This window comes from Lissotriton helveticus, chromosome 5_1 (assembly GCF_964261635.1).
Source record: "Lissotriton helveticus chromosome 5_1, aLisHel1.1, whole genome shotgun sequence".
Lineage (NCBI taxonomy): Eukaryota > Metazoa > Chordata > Amphibia > Caudata > Salamandridae > Lissotriton > Lissotriton helveticus.
The window spans coordinates 2077953319-2077972330 of NC_136065.1; the positions used below are offsets into that span (position 1 = coordinate 2077953319).

The window sequence follows — 19012 nt, forward strand, 5'->3', positions numbered from 1 at the left end:
TCGTGAGCGCTTTATTTGTATTTCTGGGCAGAGCGCTGGTGTTTTCCCACAGGGAAGCGCTCCTGCCCTTGTGTGCACATTGCGGGTGCCCATCCAGCTTATTACGACCTTTTTATTGGCAGGAGCCTACCCTGCATTGCCCCTCCTGATGCCCAGGACTGCTGGGACCCTTTGCTCTAGGGGTCCTCCCTTGGGGGCTTTGTAGTTACTGTGCCCCCAGTGCCTGGTTTTGCATTTATAGGCAGAGCGCTGTTGTGTTCCCTCGGGGGAAGCGCTCCTGCCCTTTTGTGGCCCTGTCAGATGTGCATAATCCCTTGTAAATATTGCCCGTGCCAGTTGGCACAATGTATATGGTGTGATTACTATCTGATGTGTTTGGATAATCAAAGGCTATTTTTGATATAACCTTGTGTGGAGTTCCTTTTGTGGGGGGGCCTGGGATGTTGTTGCGGGTGAGTGCCTGCGCAAATGCTTTACACATTGCCCTGGGGATAAGCCTGTCTGCTCGTGCCAAGCTACCAAGGGGGTGAGCAGGGGTTATCTTTGGCGTGTAACTCCCGTGTCCTGACTAGAGTAGTGGTTTCTGCCTGGCTCTGGCGCAAGCCTCAGCCAACCAGGAATCCCATTTCTAACACGCGCCATGTCTGCATCATTGTAGTCTCGGATGTCCTTCTTTTTGTGGCGCTGAGTCTTGAAGGCAACGGCCAGCTATAGGACGGTGGACACACCGAGCAGCAATGGAAATGCAAGACAAGCAGACATCTTCCAGAGTGGAATAACGGGAACTAAAGACAGGGGAGCCTCGATAGGCTAGGAAGACCTCACCACAGCGGAAGTATTGATAGGCTGCAAGAAAAGGCAAGCGAAAAACGTCATCAAAGTGAGGAGTTTGGTAATAGGCTGGAGAAGAAGGCGGCATTTTTAGTCCATTTCGACCAAAGCGAAAGATGTGCGGCCGAGTGAAAGACTAATGGCGGCTGCTGGCGTGAATGCAAGCGCTAGGCCAACCAGTAGCGATTTGAAAACTCATCAAAGTGAGGAGTTTGGGAATAGGCTGGAGAAGGCAGCGGCATTTGTAGTCCATTCTCGATCAAAGCGAAAACGTGCGGGCGAGTGAAAGACAGATGGCGGCTGTGTGTGTTAACGCAAGCGCTAGGCCAGTCAGTAGCACTTTGAAAACTCACCTACTAAATGTCTCTCCTTGCAGCGCATGCGCTGGATCAGCGAGACCTAACAAAAAAAAACGGGATAGGTCATAGACATAGAAGTAGGACTGCATTTTGCAGTAACCAACAACATAAAAGTAGGACTATTTGACATATGTCATAGACATAGAAAAGGGACTACAATGAAAGCTGCCTCCACAGACACAGGTGAAGAATTACAGACGACAAATCAGATGTGTGACAGACAGCAATGGATTTTTAAGCTAACAGCATGTGCATTATAGGATGTTGGGTTTTAGCTTTAACAATGCCAAGAACAGCCTCCAAACAAGTAATTTGCTAATAAGCTTGCCCCATGCCAGAAGTTGAGAAGGGAAGATGGAAGAGAAAGGGAGACAAAACGCACTATGATGCGGGAAGGGCTGAGGAAGTAGGCCTGTCTGTGCCTCTGAGGTGTGGAATGGGGTGTGACTATAGGCCTGTCTCTGCCTCTGAGATGAGGGTGGGGGGGACGGGGACTGTGGACTTTCTCAGGTACAGGGCTAACTTTAAAATAGATGCAGTACGTTACTGGTGAGGTCTGCTCTGTACAGGCTACTGTCAAACATAAGTGTCTCCTGTTGAGACGCTTTAAAATACCTCTAGGCACTGTATATTCATCCATTCACTGTTGTGATAAAACCTGTGACATTGTGCTCAAAAACATTTATAACGGGTCTCTTTTAAGGCAGTGGAGAAGCGTGGTATTGCTGCAGCGGTAAGATTTTTTTTCCATCCTCAGGGCAATAATGTAGAGCCCGATAGAGACCCGTCTAAGCACCTGTGCGAAGTATGTAGAGAAATGTCCCGCTTTTTAAATTGTGTCTCGGTGCAAGACACTATTTAAAAACCGGGACATTTCTCAGTTTAACCCGGACATTGCACAAAAACCGGGACATTTCTGTAATTTGGAGCAAAGTTTCGGGACACTGCTCCGAAAACCGGGACGTCTGGTCACCCTACTGATATCCCCTCAAGGAATGAGTGCCATCCAGAATGTCACGGACAGGTTCACCACGGAAATTACACCTGCCGTGTCAGTCGTGCCACAAACCACTGATCTGTTGTCAGACTCTCCGGGGAGCAGTGAAGGTGGCAGCAGAGTGAGAATCGACCTGAACTATATACTAGAATGCCACTCGAGCCTTAGACAAGTACCGCCCCGTATCTTAACAGGTCCCGGCCGCGCCACCCGTGGTTGTGACGTCTGGTACGAGCCCAGGAAGAAAGACCAGAGGGGCTCCGCAGCGGCGCGACAGAGGCCATCACCCCCGGTCCACCACTGACTCCCTCTAAACCAGCCGGTATACTGTAAACTTAGCGGCTGACTGCACAGCCAATCAGCACTTCGAAAATCGACATGACACACTAGGATTGGTCAGAGTGTTCCCAACCTTCCAATCCTGTTACGTTACACATTGACGGTACCGACTACTCACAGACGGAAGAAAGGATACGTTGAACCGTCGGATTGGTTGTTATGTTAGACGGAAGTGCCAACATTACGAACGAATGATGACATCCGCTTTAACATCAGCTGCGGAAGACCGGTGCTCGCCGTAGTGCACGTGGGTATTCGTGTGAGTGCTGCTTGCTTCCACGGGAACCAATCCGGGGCTGGGGTGGCTGGCCTAGTGTGTTACTGACAGTATTCTTTTCATACCACCAGGCCAGTGAAGTTGTTGAAAAATGTCTATTTGAGGGGTTTCTTCCTGTGTCCATTTGATGACTTTTATTCATTTATAGGCATGCTATTTAATTCGTCCTTGTTTTCTGTTAATAAAATATGTCTTTCGATGTCTATTTCGGAAGTCCCCGTTCCATCAGACGACTTGTAGGTATACTTACAGAAAATTGTCCATATGGCTTCTGAGTTGTAAACTGTATTTTTATGTAGATGTTTTCCAGTGTTATCTATGTGCACATTTATGATTCTAATCATCATTAAAGGTTTATATTACCCCAATTTCATTAAAATAATTATTTTTGCCTATTAATATTGTTGGGCTTACTTGACAGCTGGGGGGTACTAAGGTCTGACCAGGGACGAGGCACCGTGCGGTACCTCAAGTCAACCCATAAGCCACTTTATTGCCACTCTCTTTACTATTTCTGCACACATCCTTTACTGGGAGCCTTTCCCGGATTTCCCTTTTTATATTAAATGTGTTTTCCATTTAGTTGTACTAGGTTTTCTTCTGCTGTGCATGTAGAGTTCCCACTTGTGCATCCTCTGGTCCCAATCATCCAGTTAGCAGCTCTTTGGGCGAACTGGTTATGGAGTAATTCCGAAGTAGCTGCTTGTTAGGTAATTCCTAAGATTGTTTAGTCTTCTTCTGTAAATGTGATTTTTAGTAGCTCATGCACATTTTCAACTGGGTTATTCGTCCATGAAAGCTAGATTTGAGTTGTATTTTAAATACAGAAAACACACAAACAGGCTCGCCATGCTAACATGTCTTTAATATCGATTAATGTTTCACCTGAAACGTAGGGTGAGAGCAGTTCTTCTTCTCAACCAAATATTTAGGATGTCAGTGAGTGTGCAAATGAATTCAAGATAGTCCTTAAGTATATGCAAGTTTACAACTCAGAAAAGTCTCCATCAGTCTGGTAGAATCATTGCTGTTAAGGGTGAGTAAGAAAAATATCCAAAGTATTTTGAGTTATTTTTTTGAAAAACAGTCAGAGATCTGTGCGCTAAGCAGGTGGGCTTATTGAATTGTCAGTAACCGCTGCATCCATCAGGTCCCCGGATTCATTAAGGACCTGTGCTGTCCAAGTACTAGAATGCCCCTTGAACTGTCTGACTATTGACACACAGCACATCTCCACTTGATGCAGGCTAAGAGAATCCAGGAGGTTTATTTTGAAATAAAGTGGTACGTAATTCTACAGTGATATATTATGGGAGATGTGAATGTTTTGAAAGACTGTGTACTATGTCTGGTTTTAATTCTTCTCTGGTTATGTAATTTTGTGTTTAACATGTATCTTTTTTTATGGACAAATGATAGAGGAAAAATATATACATTTAATAAAACATAATTTCTATATATGTGTTATTTATGGTAGTTTTTAGGTATCGCCTAGGCAGCGCGCATGCGCTGCATAGGAGAGAGACCAAATGCCATTGGCACAATTTTGGGGGCAAAAACGTGCACGCGTTGCATTGCTTGCAGTGGCAACGCGTGCACGTCTGGCGATTTCCTTGCGCCGTTTGGTTGCACGTTCCCGCAAGGGAATCTTGCAGGTCCCCCTCCTGCTTCGCGAGGTGCGGTTTTGCCATGCATGCTGTGATAGGAGTGCATTTTATTAGTAGTGCTGTACTTTGCGCCCTCCACTCAGACTTGTGGCAACAGCACCACTGTGTGGACGGCACCAGACGTGAGCCCTATAACGAATTAAATTGAAAGCGGTCGCTGCCAAATAGGTTGAGAACGTGTAGCTCATAAGAGCACATGATTACTGTATTACAGTCACGTTAGCCTTTGGAGAGCGCACATTCTGCAGGTCACGCGGCGTCGAGGCGCTATCGGTTGTCTCGTTTTCTGTAGCACAGAGTAAAGATCCCTCTTTTGAATAGCTCAATCGTTTGAAATCTATGACCTTTGCTGACCTAAAACAGAGAACCTCTGCACCTCAAACATGTGCTTGTTGCTTTGAGTTCCACTTTTTTTGATAAGAAACACACCTGAAGGTGACTCGACTCCATAGGTGCTGATTACAGCACATCACGCTGAGCTCCTAATCCGCAGCGACAGGCTGGTATAAAACTTAAGGCAATGTTCTGCTTTGCAAATTTTAGCTACTTGATTTACTCAAAGAACCTATTACCACTTGTTTCACCAGCAGCAGGGACGCTGCTCATTTACTCCTCCTGCTAGAATGATTGCCTGGTGGCACAAGGGGAATACATTTGCCTTTACACAGGCGTGCAGGAAAATATTCTGCAGGAGCAATTTGTAATCTTGCCAGCAGCTAACATCTAGTTTGTTTTTGCATTATGTCTTTTGCATACCGGTGTTGTGAGTGGAACGAACCTTTATCTGGCTATTAAATATGTGTTGCTGGGGCTGTTTGCAGTTTCTATTGTAATCGCTGCCGGGGGAAGGAAACGTAATGTCGCGTGTTTACATTATTTTACATACACTTTTTTTTTACTTTTGTAATTAATTATCTATTCTGGTGTTGCCCAGATATCAGCAGTGGCTCGCAAATCTACGGAAAAACATTAAAAAGGCTGTGTGTTCAATACTCTAGGGCAGCTTTCTTTTCACGGTTTTCCTAAAATAAATTTGACATTAAATTATATTTTTTTAATTGGAACCTCTCTACTACTGATTCTGTTTTAACCCCTTGAATGCTGCCGCGATTCCGCTCCCGTGCTGAAGATTTCAGCGCGGGTGCGGTCATGACGGCCCCCAGCCGTCATCAGCACACGAGCACTGTAGTGCATGACGGCTGCGGGCCGTCATCAGCATGCAAGGGGTTAATATTAGATTGTTTTAAAACATTTTTGTAAATATTCACTTTATATTTATCATGCTCATATATTTAACATAAATATTCCTTTAAACAAAACTACGAATGAATATTGTTCGTGTTCCTCTTTAGGATTATGTAATTTTTTTTCTTCTTCAAATTTCTTATTTAATCTGCTTTGAAGTGCCATCTAATTATTTCGCAATCACATTAGCAGGGCTCCTTTTCCCGTCACACACACACACAATAGGCATGTCTCACCGCCAACCTGGTGGGGGCTCCGCTGTGACTTGATTAAATTTAAGTAATCGTGCTGAATGAAGGGGATTGCAATTTTATGGCTGTTTGAACAGCGCCTGAACTGGCTCGCCTGCCCACACATGGCGAGGGGGGGCAGTACCAGGGGCCGGGATTGTGAGAAGGGGACTGGGCGCGCCTCGGTGCCTCGACTGCTCACACATACCTGCCAGAGGCTGCCAAGCGCGCGCCACGCACCAGAGTGAGTATGGATGGGGGTCTGGACCGCTCAATGTTAATTTCGACATTTGTTCCGAGTTCGCTGGGTGTTAGTGAAGCTCAGCACTCACCGTTCGGCCTCTTGGCGCTATATGCAGACGGCACTTTGATATCTTATGTAATACTTTATACTTGTGTACAGTCGGCAATCTCACATTGGCCCTAGTCACGACGAAATAGTGCCTGGAAGCACAGAGCTCTTTGGAGACTACCTTTTCTTTTAATAATTGGTATATCTTAAACATTAGGTACTGTACACAGCACATTAGTGTAGTTTAATTTGGACAGAACACCATACAATAGTTTGTTTATGGACTGTTTACCTTTTGCAATTGGAGGCCCAGAAAGATAGGACGATTTGAGCAGCGTAAACCGATTTATTTTATCAAGTGCTAACAACCAAGGTGCGCAGGTTCTAAAGCCAACAACGCAACTGCATTCTGGTAGTTGTAGTCGTTTTTCGATTATGAATCACAGAAGGCAGAGACTGAATCTGGGGTGGTGAGCTGTGTGCGCGTGATATGGAAAAAGACTGCATCTAAGGAGCCCACTTTTTGCGAGACCACAAATCAAAGGCACAGGGCGCTCAAGTTGTTCTGTGTGAGAGGTTCCCCATGACGGGTCACTTATTGCTTTTACACTTCAGTTCTTGTGGGCGTGGATTCATGAAGAGAAAAAGATACCGAAAGACCTTCAGTGTAGGGCAACCTGATATTAAAGAGGCGAGGCTCACTCGCCATCTCTCACCCGACAAGGGAGTAATATGAAATCACCAGATATAATTCATTTGCCGAGGATCACACAATGTATTTAGGTGTGGATGGCTGGTCACCTGGTTTCATATGAATTACTCACACCACCAGATTATATCATATTTGCCATATATGTCCAGAGAGCATAATTATGTTCACAAACTACTTAATTCCAGTGGGTCCCATATTTTGGAGACTAAACTCGCCTCTCCCGGGTCGTGTGCAATCCCGCCACAGCGCCGTTCAGTACTGCCTGGCATTCTGGATATGGATTCACGGGTATTCTGGGTAAAGCCGACCACCCTCCCTATGCAGTATCTTAGTGGGAAACTGCTGAGAATGCAGAATGGTTGCAGTGTGAACAACTGCACTCCTTTTTTTTTTTTTTTTTTTAATATAGCGCAAACTCAACCCGAAGACATCGAAGTACTTTACATGATGAGCACCAGTTAAGTAACACAAGGGCACATTCATTTTTGGAACGTACAGGGAGAATTTGTGATTTGCCCAGAATCCCTGGAAGGATTTTTAGCCGATGGCGAGGGCTCGAACTTTGTTCCCCAGCTTCAAAGTCGACAACTCTAGCCGTTAGGCCACAACCTCTCCGCATTTGTCTGAAGGAAAGCTTGAAATGCTCTCTGGCTCACGGAGGAAGTTGAACGAGGCAGACTCCAGTTCAAGCATAGAAGCAGGGCCGGCACTAGGCATGGGCAGTGTGGGCAGCTGCCCAGGGCCTCGCGCTCAGAAACATGGGGGGCCCGTTTCTGTGTGAAAGGCCACCCTTTCCCAGTTAGCCCACCTGCTCCTTCAGGGCCCCCTCACCAAAGCAATCACACCGCTAATGTGTTTTCAAGTGAGGTGTCTCGACTTTGCTGCTCACGGCGTGGGGTCATTCATTGAGGTGCAGTGGTGGGGTTGGGGAAAGACTGGGTATAGGAGGTGACAGCAGCAAGGCCAGCAATTATGCCGCCTCTCAGGGACAAGGGCTGGGCAGCACCTCTATTACAAACCTGTGGTGAAGTCTTGTCTGCCGGTTGTGTATTCTGCTTCCAGGCAACAGAAGGCTCTTTTGTTTCCAGGACTAGCCGGACATTAACAAGTAAGGAGAGGTGGCTGAGGGGAGGAGGGAGCATTCAGATCAGACTGGCATGGCGCACTAGTGCCGTGTTTAGCAAAGTGTCTTGCTACAGCTTTGAGGCACAGGGGAGGCGTTTCTCCATCCATGGGCCTCGAAGCACTGGATCAGACTACAAGGTTATCTGTGGGGCCCCTTTCACTGGGACTTCGCCCATTATCCAGTGCTGCGAAGCCCAAGGCAGGTGAGCCTCGGAGCGTTCCATTAGGCTGCAAGGTCCTGGTGTGGGGCTCCCTTTTCAGGGCTTAGTATCCATTATGTAGTGCTGGGAGGCCCAGGGCAGGGGGGCCCTGTCCTTGGCCTCGCAGCGCACTACTGTTAGATCACTACATTTTAGGACTAGAGGGGTAAATGCAGCTAAGTGCAAAAAAAACTGATAGCCACCCAATTCCCCAGCAGGGAGCTCTGTGGCCCCTCTTTTCATGATTGTAGCAGATTGACTCTTGATGACACAGTTGAGTCCCCTGCCCACTTATGTCCCAGGGGCTGTGAATTAGTAATTTCTTGTTCATATAATTACTTGTAGGAGATTTCATAGATACAGTTTTGACAGCCAATGGCGAGTGCTACTCCTGGGTCTTGTTTAACAGGGCAGTGAGGGTGGGGTGCAGGGGCAGAGAGAAAGGATCTACTTTAACTAGACAAGGTTTCTTGTTGTGGAAGAGTGCGACACGCTGTCAGCCAGCAGCCACGAAACCTCGCTACATGCCTTTTCAAATGTAGAATATAGCAAGCAACTTTCTTGATATGATGAGTGGAAAGACATTGAAAAACCTATGAAGTGTAATGTGCAAAGGTATAGAGGTATTCTCATGAACTACTCCAGTCAAGGCCACCCTTTATCCGTTGGCCCCAGCACCCTATCAGTTCCTTATGAAAAGCCTCGAGGGTCCTTACACATCCTGATTTTTTCATTCTTCCTCTTGAACTATGAAGAGATCGAAATGCAGCTGCGCACGTGATTGTTGAACATTTGTTAGTGCTTCTCTGACCCTTTTTAGGGTCGAGCCTGCGAGAGCATGTGCTACCTCATGTGTCTTGCTTGTGAGACACTTATTGTATACTTAAAAGGACTTAGAGCCCACCCATTGCTTACCATTTGTTGATTTGCGTGGCACTCTTCTTTACAGCCTCGTAATTCGTCCAAGCAGACCGAACATAATTTCTGTTCCTCACTGTGGAGTAGAGACCAAGCACTGATTGAGTCAACTTAATCAGTGCCCGTCCATTGCTCCCAACGTCATTGAGGTACTATTCTGTTCTGTTTAACTTTTAGTGCCCTGCAAGTAGAAGGCATGCGACTGGCATGTACATGCCCAGCAGGAAAAACAATTGCAAAGATTTATTTTCTATACTCAAGTTTCTTTTATTTTGCCAAGTCTTCTTTTCTTAATTTGCACTCATGCTTTCTTTTTTGTTTTTGCTTGTGGACACTGTTCTCAAAAGATGAGGATTATTTTATTGCAAAGCACAACGTTGTTTCTTTCTTATGTGTATTTTCTGAAATTATGCTTTGACACGTAATCATGCAGTACAGCCAATTCTGCCCCACTCCAATCCACCTCACCCACTCCATACAATCCACACCAAACCAATCCACCCCACTCCACCACATTTAATTCCTCCCACCCCAATCTGCCCCACTCCAATTTACCCCACTCCAATCCAGAACAATCTGTCCCACTCCAATCCAAAACAATCTGCCCCACTCCAATTTACCCCACTCCAATCTAAAACAATTTGCCCCACTCCAATCTGCCCCACTCCAATCCAAAACAATCTGCCCCACTCCAATCCAAAACAATCTGCCCAACTCCAATTTACCCCACTCCAATCCAAAACAATCTGCCCACTCCAATTTACCCCACTCCAATCCACAACAATCTGCCCCACTCCAATTTACTCCACTCCAATCCGCAACAATCTACCCCAATCCAATCCAATATATATCTGCCCCACTCCAATCCACATCAATCTGCCCCTCTCCAATTTATCCTGCTCAAATCCGCAACAATCTACCTCAATCTAATCCAATACATATCTGCCCCACTCCAATCCACATCAATCTGCCCCACTCCAATCCACTCTTATCCAATCCGCCCCACTCCTATCCAATCTGCACCACTCCAATCCAAAACAATCTGCCCCAATCAAATCCAAAACACTCTGCCCCACTCCAATCCAAAACAACCTGCCCCACTCCAATTTGCCACATTCCATTCCAATCCAAAACAACCTGCCCCACTCCAATTTACCCCACTCCAATCCAAAACAATCTTCCCCACTCCAATTTACCCCACTACCATCCAAAACAATCTGCCCCACTCCAATCCAAAACAATCTACCCCACCCCAATCCAAAACAATCTACCCCACCCCAATCCAAAACAATCTGCCCGCTCCAATCCAATCCAAAACAATCTGCCCCACTCCAATTTATCCCACTCCAATCCACAACAATCTGCCCCACTTATTTTCAAAGTTTTATATAGCGCTGAATAGACCCGGAGGTATTGGAGCGCTTCACATGAGGATCAGCAAGTTACAGGATACATAGTTATATCATTTGAATCAGCGAGTTACAGGTTACATAGTTACAACAGTTTGAATCAAAGCATCACAGAGGGAGGGGCAGTGAAGGAGATACTAACGGGGAGAGGAGGAAAACAATGTCAGATGACCGGCTTCGTAGGTGATGGCCAAGGGGCCAGACTCGTCTATTGCTGTGTAGGACAGCTCTGCAGTAGGTAAGAACAGTTTTGGTATCTGCCCAGGGGGAGTCGTCATTGTTCCATCGAAGGGGGAGAGAAGGAGACACATAATGGGGAGACGAGGAAAAACAATGTCAGATGACCGGCAGGGTAGGTGACGGCGAAGGGTCCAGACTCCTCTATAGCTGCATAGGACAGCTCCACCGGGCATCAGCCAAGGTTACTCAGGCTCTGTGGTAGGTACAAACAGTTTTGTTATTTAGATCAGTTGAATCAGCGAGTTACGGGTTAAATAGTTACATCAGTTTGAATCAAAGGATCAACAGAGGGAGGGGCAGGGAAGGAGACACTAACGGGGACATGAGGAAAAGAATGTCAGATGACGAGTTGGGTAGGTGATGGCCAAGGGGCCAGACTCCTCTATAGCTGTATAGGACAGCTCCACCGGGCATCGGCCAAGGATGCTCGGGCTCCATGGTAGGTAAAAACAGTTTTTGGATCCACCCATGGTGCGTCATCATAGTTCCGTCGAAAGCATCTGGTGTTCCTGACTGCTGGGTTGGAGTGTGAGATGAGCAGTGGTAGCTGAGACCGAGCTACAAATCATTGAGCTCCAGCGCTCGGAATGGGAGGCGATCTAGGAGTTTATGTTAATTCAAGTTGATTAAGGTTGCCTTTTGCTGTTCTCAGGCACCACTCCGTGGTGTGGCTCCCTTTAATGCCAGCAATCACAGACCCAAAGCCTCTTCAGGGGCGGGTGCATGTTAAGGTTAGGCATTGTAACATCAATGACTCACAGGGGCCTCTTCGGGGCGGCCGCCATCTTAGGGTCAGGCATTGTGAAAAACTTAAATGACATGTATTGTAGATCAGTGCTTCACAACCGCCCCCCTTGTTTCCAGTATTATATAGCTATTATGTGGAGTTGATTCTTTGGAGTCTTCAATCGGCGTGCCCCGCCCCCCTTCTCACCGGTCTAGTTCCAGTACTCATCCTGGGATCGTAGCATCCCCGACCACGGAGTCAGGAAAGGCAGCCAGCTGTGTTGAGCTCTCGTGGCAGCTTGTATCTCCGTTTTTCTCAGCATGCAGGGGCGCACAGTGAAGGCGGCAATACAGAGGCAGACAGCTTCAGGGGTCAGGTAGCTCCAAGACATAAGGCCATGCCCGGAGTAAGCCAAGCCCTGCTAAACTGCAGTGAAAGTCATAATTAGGGGCAAAACATAGGACAGATCGTACCTCTACTTCCGCTCACATCACATGCTCCGTCTGAGTTATTGTGGAGGGTAGGACACGTAGCAGAGCTCCCGTGCTCCGGGGTGCATGCCGGGTTGCACTATTCACAACGTGCTCACCTCGTCCCGAGCTGCCACCGCCAGTGAGCCGCCTCCGCTGCACTCACGTTACACACATCGATCTCCCAGCTGTGCACGCCGCCTAGGCACTCCACGCACTGGGTCCGACAATGTTCAGCCTCGTCTCACCCTCCGTTGGCAGTGTCTAAGTCTGAGGGCAATCCGCGCCGCTCCGGTGCCCACAATAATCTGCCCCACTCCAATCCACAACAAACTGTCCCACTCCAATCCACAACAAACTGTCCCACTCCAATCCACAACAATCTGCCACTCTCCAATTTACCCCACTCCAATCCGCAACAATCTGGCCCACTCCAATCCACAACAATCTGCCCCACTCCAATCCACTCCTGTCCAGTCCGCCACACTCCAGTCCGCCACACTCCAGTCCGCCACACTCCAATCCGCCCCACCTCACTCCATTTCACGCCACTCCACTACAGTCCAGTCCACCCTACTCCTGTGCACCATACTCCACTTCAATCCACCCCACCCCATTTAAATCCACCCCTCTCCAGTCCAGTCCACCCCACCCCACTCTGGTTCAAAGCACTCCTGTTTATTCCACTCCATTTCACCCCACCCCACCTTAATCCACCCCACTCCAATCCACCCCAATCAGTCCACCCCACTGCAGTCCAATCCACCCTAATCTGCTCCAATCCACCTCACTCTACCCCAATCCAATCCACCCCGCCCCAGTTCAATACACCCCACAAAATCCAACCCCTCCAGCCCACCACATTCCAATTCACCCCAAACCAATCCAATCCACCCCACTACACCAGTCGAATCCACCTCCTCCAGTACACTCTAATTCACCCCACTCCAAACCACCCTACTCTATTCCAATCCACTCAAACCAATCCACCCTACCCCAACCAATCTAATACACCCTACTCCAATCCAATCCAACTCACCCCATTTCAATCCACCCCTCCACGATCCAATCAAGTCCATCCACTCCAATCAACCTCACTCCACTCAATCAAACTCTAAAGCCCGACCCGCTCTACTCTGCGGCACTCCACTCTATCGTACTAACTATACGACACTGCACTCTGCCACTGAACCACTGAACTCTACTCCCCTCTACTCAACTGTATGACACTGTAGTCCCCCCTAATCCACACTGCAACACTCTACTCCAACAAATCCAGTCTGACACTCTACTCCCACCACTCCACTCAGGGGCATTCTGTGCCACTAACTTTTAACCATGCTGAACAGCAGCCATGCTAGCGTACAACATGCAAATACACGTTGCCAAAGCCAATTGCTCTTATAGGCGAGACCTATTGGCTTTGCCAATGCTTGTTAATGGTGATGTTATTCTGAGGCTTTGCCTAGATATTTACCATGAAAAGAGGCACACAACTCATTGGGTATTAACACAGTGGTGAAAAGCACAATACCTATGTGGCGGTGTGCTAAAGGTATTTTTTAGCTGTCATTTGAATTACCACGACCATATAAAAGTGTTTCATTCCACTTTTTCTAAGGAGTTGCTATTATACTATTTAATGACTCTCCGATAATGGACCCTGAAAGTATGATTGTGCATCACATAGATTCAAACTACTGATCTGCAGTTATACAGCCAGGGTGTAACTCACTTAACTAGTCTGCTGCCATCTGTGAAGAAACAAGAGGCCTTTTCTTGCCTCCTGTCCAGGCTTTGTTGGGCAACAGATTTACTATCCAATCCAATTACTCAATTATTAGCGACCACACACAGTGATCCAGGCCTTGCACTTATTTAGCCTTGTTTGTTGCATGTACTGAGCACAAACACATTTTACGGATCTGGCGAGAGGGAATGAAATAAAAAAAAATACACACTTACCTGTCTGACGCTCGCCATCACCGCCGCCTCCTCTCGGTCCTCTTCCCCGCTTACAGGGCAGGAAGCAGGATGCATCCCGCTCCCAGCCTCCTGATGGCCAATCACAAAGCTGCAATGCAGCGTTGTGATTGGTCTGAGCACCATGGATCGGTGCTCAGCCAGAGAATGGGAGGCTGGGCATATTCTCCATGCAGGCTGTAATGCAGCCTGCAAGGAGAACATGCAAAGTGCGCATTAATGGTAGGCCTGCTCCAATGGCCGGCCAAACGTTCATGCGCACGTTAGGGAGTGCAAACCACTCCTCCAGTCCCCTGCTCTGTCAGCAGAGCAGCCATGCCCCATCCCTCCCGCAAAGCTGCCGCAACAATGAAAAAAGAAGAAAATAACTTAGCTATTATAATTTTATTTTTCCTTAAGTGACACTGCTTAAAAGCAGTGGGGCGACCCTCCTCCGCCACTGGATGTCTGTTTTCTATTACGTCACTTCTTGTGATGTCACATGAAAATTAAAGGGGCCTTGCATCTTCCATTTCGCCCAGGGCCCCACAATTCTTAGGACCGGCCCTGCATAGAAGTATGTTACTGGTCAGTTCCTTCTGCGGTGATACGTGCAGCGCCTGCATGCTTCAGTGACGTTGCTACTGTGTAGCGCTTTTTGCTCCCACAAGGTCATCTCATATCACGACTGGGTGAAGTGGAGGAAAGATAAGAAAATGGAAACCAGGACGGTTGGAACTAAATATTGTGATCTCATTGTTAGGAATTGTGGGGCTTATGTGATGTTATCACATAATTCAGCACTCTTTCATTTTATAACACAATCTCACTCTTACTAGCAGTAAAGACCATATAGCCACATTTATATATGTAGTAAATTTCTTTGCACACAACAAATGCATGTACCTGTGCTTTGTGTCTCTGAAGTAGCAAGAAAGTGGCCAGCGTATGCAGGCGTTTCTTTTGGAACCTTTTTGGGGTTCCAACGCAAGACTAGACTCAAACCTCAGGTTGCAACCTTTGGGCACCACTTTAAACCAGCCCAGAGAAAGAGCAGTAGAACCGGGGAACCCAACCCGTAAGGAAACAACAGCCAAAGCTTTTGCTTCTCGTTATGAAGCAGTCAATTGTGACTCCACGAACAGCTGAACTGAACAAGCTAATTAGCAAAGCTAGCTCTGCCCCATTTCGAAAATTCCGTTTTGTGTTGTCAGCATTGGCGGTGAATCAGAGGAGGCCATTCGTCGCTTAGGGGCACACGTTGAAAGGCGTAGTTAGCTGAGGTCTGCTTTGAGGTACTCAACATGTAACAGACAAATGAAAGTTGTTGGTGGTCTTAGCTCAGCCTCCAGATTTGGTGCATCAATATCAAACATAACTGCTCCAAGATGGTGGCTTCTTTAAAAGTCGCCATTCGAGTAGGGCATGGCCATTTAAGTCAACATAAGACATGACATCGATTTTAGATGAAGTTTTGTGTTGTAGCAATTCCTGCTCTGCTCGTCACACTAAGATGTGCTGTCAAACTGTCTGCCCACTGGTTCTCTACCAAGGGCAAGGACTTCTGGTGTAAGAGCGAGGACATTTGGGTCGATTTGAGGGGATGTGGTCTTGCAGCAAACAGGGCATTGGTAACCTAATCGTCTTTACCACCTCCCCTCAATATCTATATCTAGGTCTCAGTCCTCCCCACCTCCAGCATCACATGAGGGGACATACAATCTGCAGATGTAACTTCATGACAGGGTCCAGGGACATTTACTGGCTTCATACATGATGTGATGTAAAACATTTTATAAGTATGTACAGTTGAAGATATGCTCGTTATTGTTTGAAACTGGGAATCTAAATGGAATTTCTTTTAGCCACTTGAACAGAATTGCAAGATTACAGGTAAATGTTGATTAGAAGATCATACAGGGTTTAGAGTGCACCCGCTACTTAAAATTGGTCGGCTTTCGTGTCATATTAATTCGCCTGCTTCTTATTCATGTCCCAGCTTGTCAGTCTTGTGTTTGTCTCGCCTATGGAACATTGCCTTTTCACCAGCACTTTTGATTGGCTTGCTTCTGTGCCTCCAGTGCGTTCTTTTCAAGCACTACTTTTTTCTTTTCGGGTAAGCCCTCCATGAGCATGCATGTTTTATCCAGCTGTCTCCATCATGTACTTCTCTCCCACTGCACTCAGTGTTGCTCTCTTGTCTGTGTGGGTCTCTCCACCCTCTCCATGTTGTGATTGCCCTCCTGTACTCCCCCCCCCTCCCCATTGCTCTTTCACCCATGTGCTTCTCCCCGTCCACTCCATGTTGCTTTCTTGCCAATTGCTTCTCCTTCCTCCCTCTGCCCTTTGTGTTGCTTTCCCTACCCACATCCTCCTTTCTCATCTGTTGCTTCTCGTCCTCACCCCTGTAGTCCCCCATTGCCTGTTCATGCATGTGCTTATCCCTCATTCACTCCATGTTGCACGCTCATCAGTTTTTTCCTCTCCACCACACGTGCACTCTGTGTTGCTTCTGTCCCCCTTCAGTGTCATGTTTTGCATCGATGCCGTGTTTCTCCCTCTCTCTCCCCGTGTTGCTTTCATCCACCCACATTTTAAAGACCTTTTTAGAAATGTTTTCTTTTTTGTTACTGATCCAACTTGGAACAGTAACTAAACTGAAAACAATCACCCACATATTTTTAGGTCGAGCTTGGGCAGCGCATGCGCTGCTCTCAGAGGCATACTGTATTCGAGTATGGACCTGAAACTCCACCCACTCTCTGCCCATATTTTTAATTGGCTTGTGTCATTGCCCTTTTGTAAATGCTGGCTTCTGATTCGTTGATAGGCTTGTTAGTCGGTCCTCAGTACCACCATGTCTTCATTTGTAGCCTCCCATGAGGACTTGCTCTATTACCTCTGTTGTCACACGGTATGTCCTATTTAGTCTGTAGTTACCAACAGCAGGGGCAGCCCTAAGACCTGAACCTGGGGCAAAATATATTTAGCCTGTAAGCATGATTTTCTTTAATGAGTTTCTTACTACTGCAGACACGAAATGTTTTCCTGCAACGTTCAGCGCGCCATGCACGCTTTTACTTTCCAAGCAGCCCGGTACAATAACGGTTGCTACTTTGAAATGAAATTGGTCTCGCATTTACAAGAGTTTGAGATATTGGCACTGTAAATGACAATGCCTTTTATTTATGTGTTAATTATCAATACAGGTAAAGAAAAGGCATTGTCATTTTCAATGGCAATAGCTTAAACTTTTGCAAATGCGAGACCTAATGCATTGCAAATGCTTGTTTACTTTGGGCTCAGGTTAATATTTGGAAGTGCATTATTGTAAATTGGATGATATTTTGTAAATTCGGCAATAACTGGGAGAGCTTTTTTGTTTCTGGAGTCCAGGAGAACACAGAGAGCCCAGGTACTATCAGTCACAGTGAGGAACGTATGCCTTTCCTTTGCTTTCTGTTCTGCCAGCTTGAAATCCTGTTTTTTTTTTTTTTTAGCACTGGCCTTGCCTCGATAAGCTCCTATTTTCCCCAAAAATCATAAAGAATATACAGCGATGGCTTTTGGTCAGCACCCTCATCCATTGGTCTTTTAAATTATCATTGATGTGGTGCTTCAGTCCACCACGCATACAGCATTGGGCAAAACCCACGTTATTTAATTTTTTTAATTGACTTTAAACACTTGATATTTATTTTTGCCTGCACTCCTTTTTAGGTTTGGGTTGACAGCATAGCTGTTGCCAACCTTATGTCATCAGCAGAAAAATCTTTAAGATGCATTACTCAGATTGGCTCTGGCTCCACCCACTTTTTGATGTCCTTGAGTACAGTATTTGATTGGGCAGTAGTTGCGTGCTTCCAGTGAAGGAGTGCTAGTTTTGCAATCCTTGGCTTGTGGAAAGCTTCTGATCAACACAGCAGCACTAAGTTGCTTACAATGACAAGCCATTTATCAAAGCTATAGGCTTGATTTGTTTCTAGTGAAAATTTGTGACAAGAGCAAGTGGCCTGACATGTTTACGTGAAATTGAATATTGAAGAAATAACATAAGACATAACATAGCTCAACTAAGATTCACAATACTGGAAGCCATAGCTACACAAAATGACATTGATCCCCATAAACAACGTCTCAGATCAGAATATTTCTGGATAAGAAAACTGAGCAGCATGTACCCTCAAGGGATGAATGACAGGATAGAATTATCCTTCTTCCTGTGACTGACCAACCCAGACCTGTTTTTTGCTCCTGCATAGCACTGCAGAGTACTAATATATGTGTTATCACGTAATACCAATGTTAATTTTCGAAATTCAATTCACGCTTTTCTATTGAATGTTCTTATTTGAATATCATTTTTTACTTTTATGTACTTTCACAACTTTAGATATGCAACACTAATTTACATAATCATCATTGCTGCTTTTTAATCCATTCTAATATGGCCGCTATACTCCCGATCGATTGAGTCTAATGGAACATCACGATACCTCCTATGACAGACACACTCACGTGACACTATCTAAACGACTAACTCGACTTAAAATGGCCGCCACCATTTGAGTTCCACTCAACCATTACTATTTTCCCAAGTCTTTTAAAAATGTTCCCACGTTTTATCATAAACTGAAAAGAATACATCATATTCCTATAAATTCAAAATATTAGGACGAGATATGAATCTTAGATTTATCACCCAAATTCCACGGAAGTTACGACCACGTGACTCAGTTTTTAACCAATCACACACGACAATCCAAACCATGGATTCTAAATACATAAAAAAGGCCACTATTCACCACACAGAGTCATGTGAACTCTTCAGCTGGTAAACCGGGACACATCGGTAGTGTTTTCATGGAAGTACGTTTCTCGACACCCTTTTCTTTTTACTATGCTTATTTCTAATACACACGGTTACATTTTCATTTCAAGGTTAACATTATGCTAGTCACCGCGTACTAATTAGATCAGTAGCTATCGATATAGTCACGAGCTTACAAACT

General features: G+C 46.1%; 1 protein-coding gene across 4 annotated transcripts in view; it reads left to right on the forward strand.

The window, feature by feature from the left end:
- Positions 1-2639: 2639 nt before the first annotated feature.
- VARS1 (valyl-tRNA synthetase 1) overlaps positions 2640-19012 on the forward strand; it is a 205901-nt gene continuing 189528 nt past the window's right edge. For 2 of the 4 annotated variants that reach the window (XM_078646021.1, XM_078646024.1), the window contains exon 1: positions 2640-2773. The gene's annotated coding sequence lies outside the window, so the exon portion shown is untranslated. Of the gene's footprint in view, positions 2786-19012 lie in introns of all 4 variants that reach the window. The other 2 variants (XM_078646022.1, XM_078646025.1) reach the window with 1 other exon arrangement.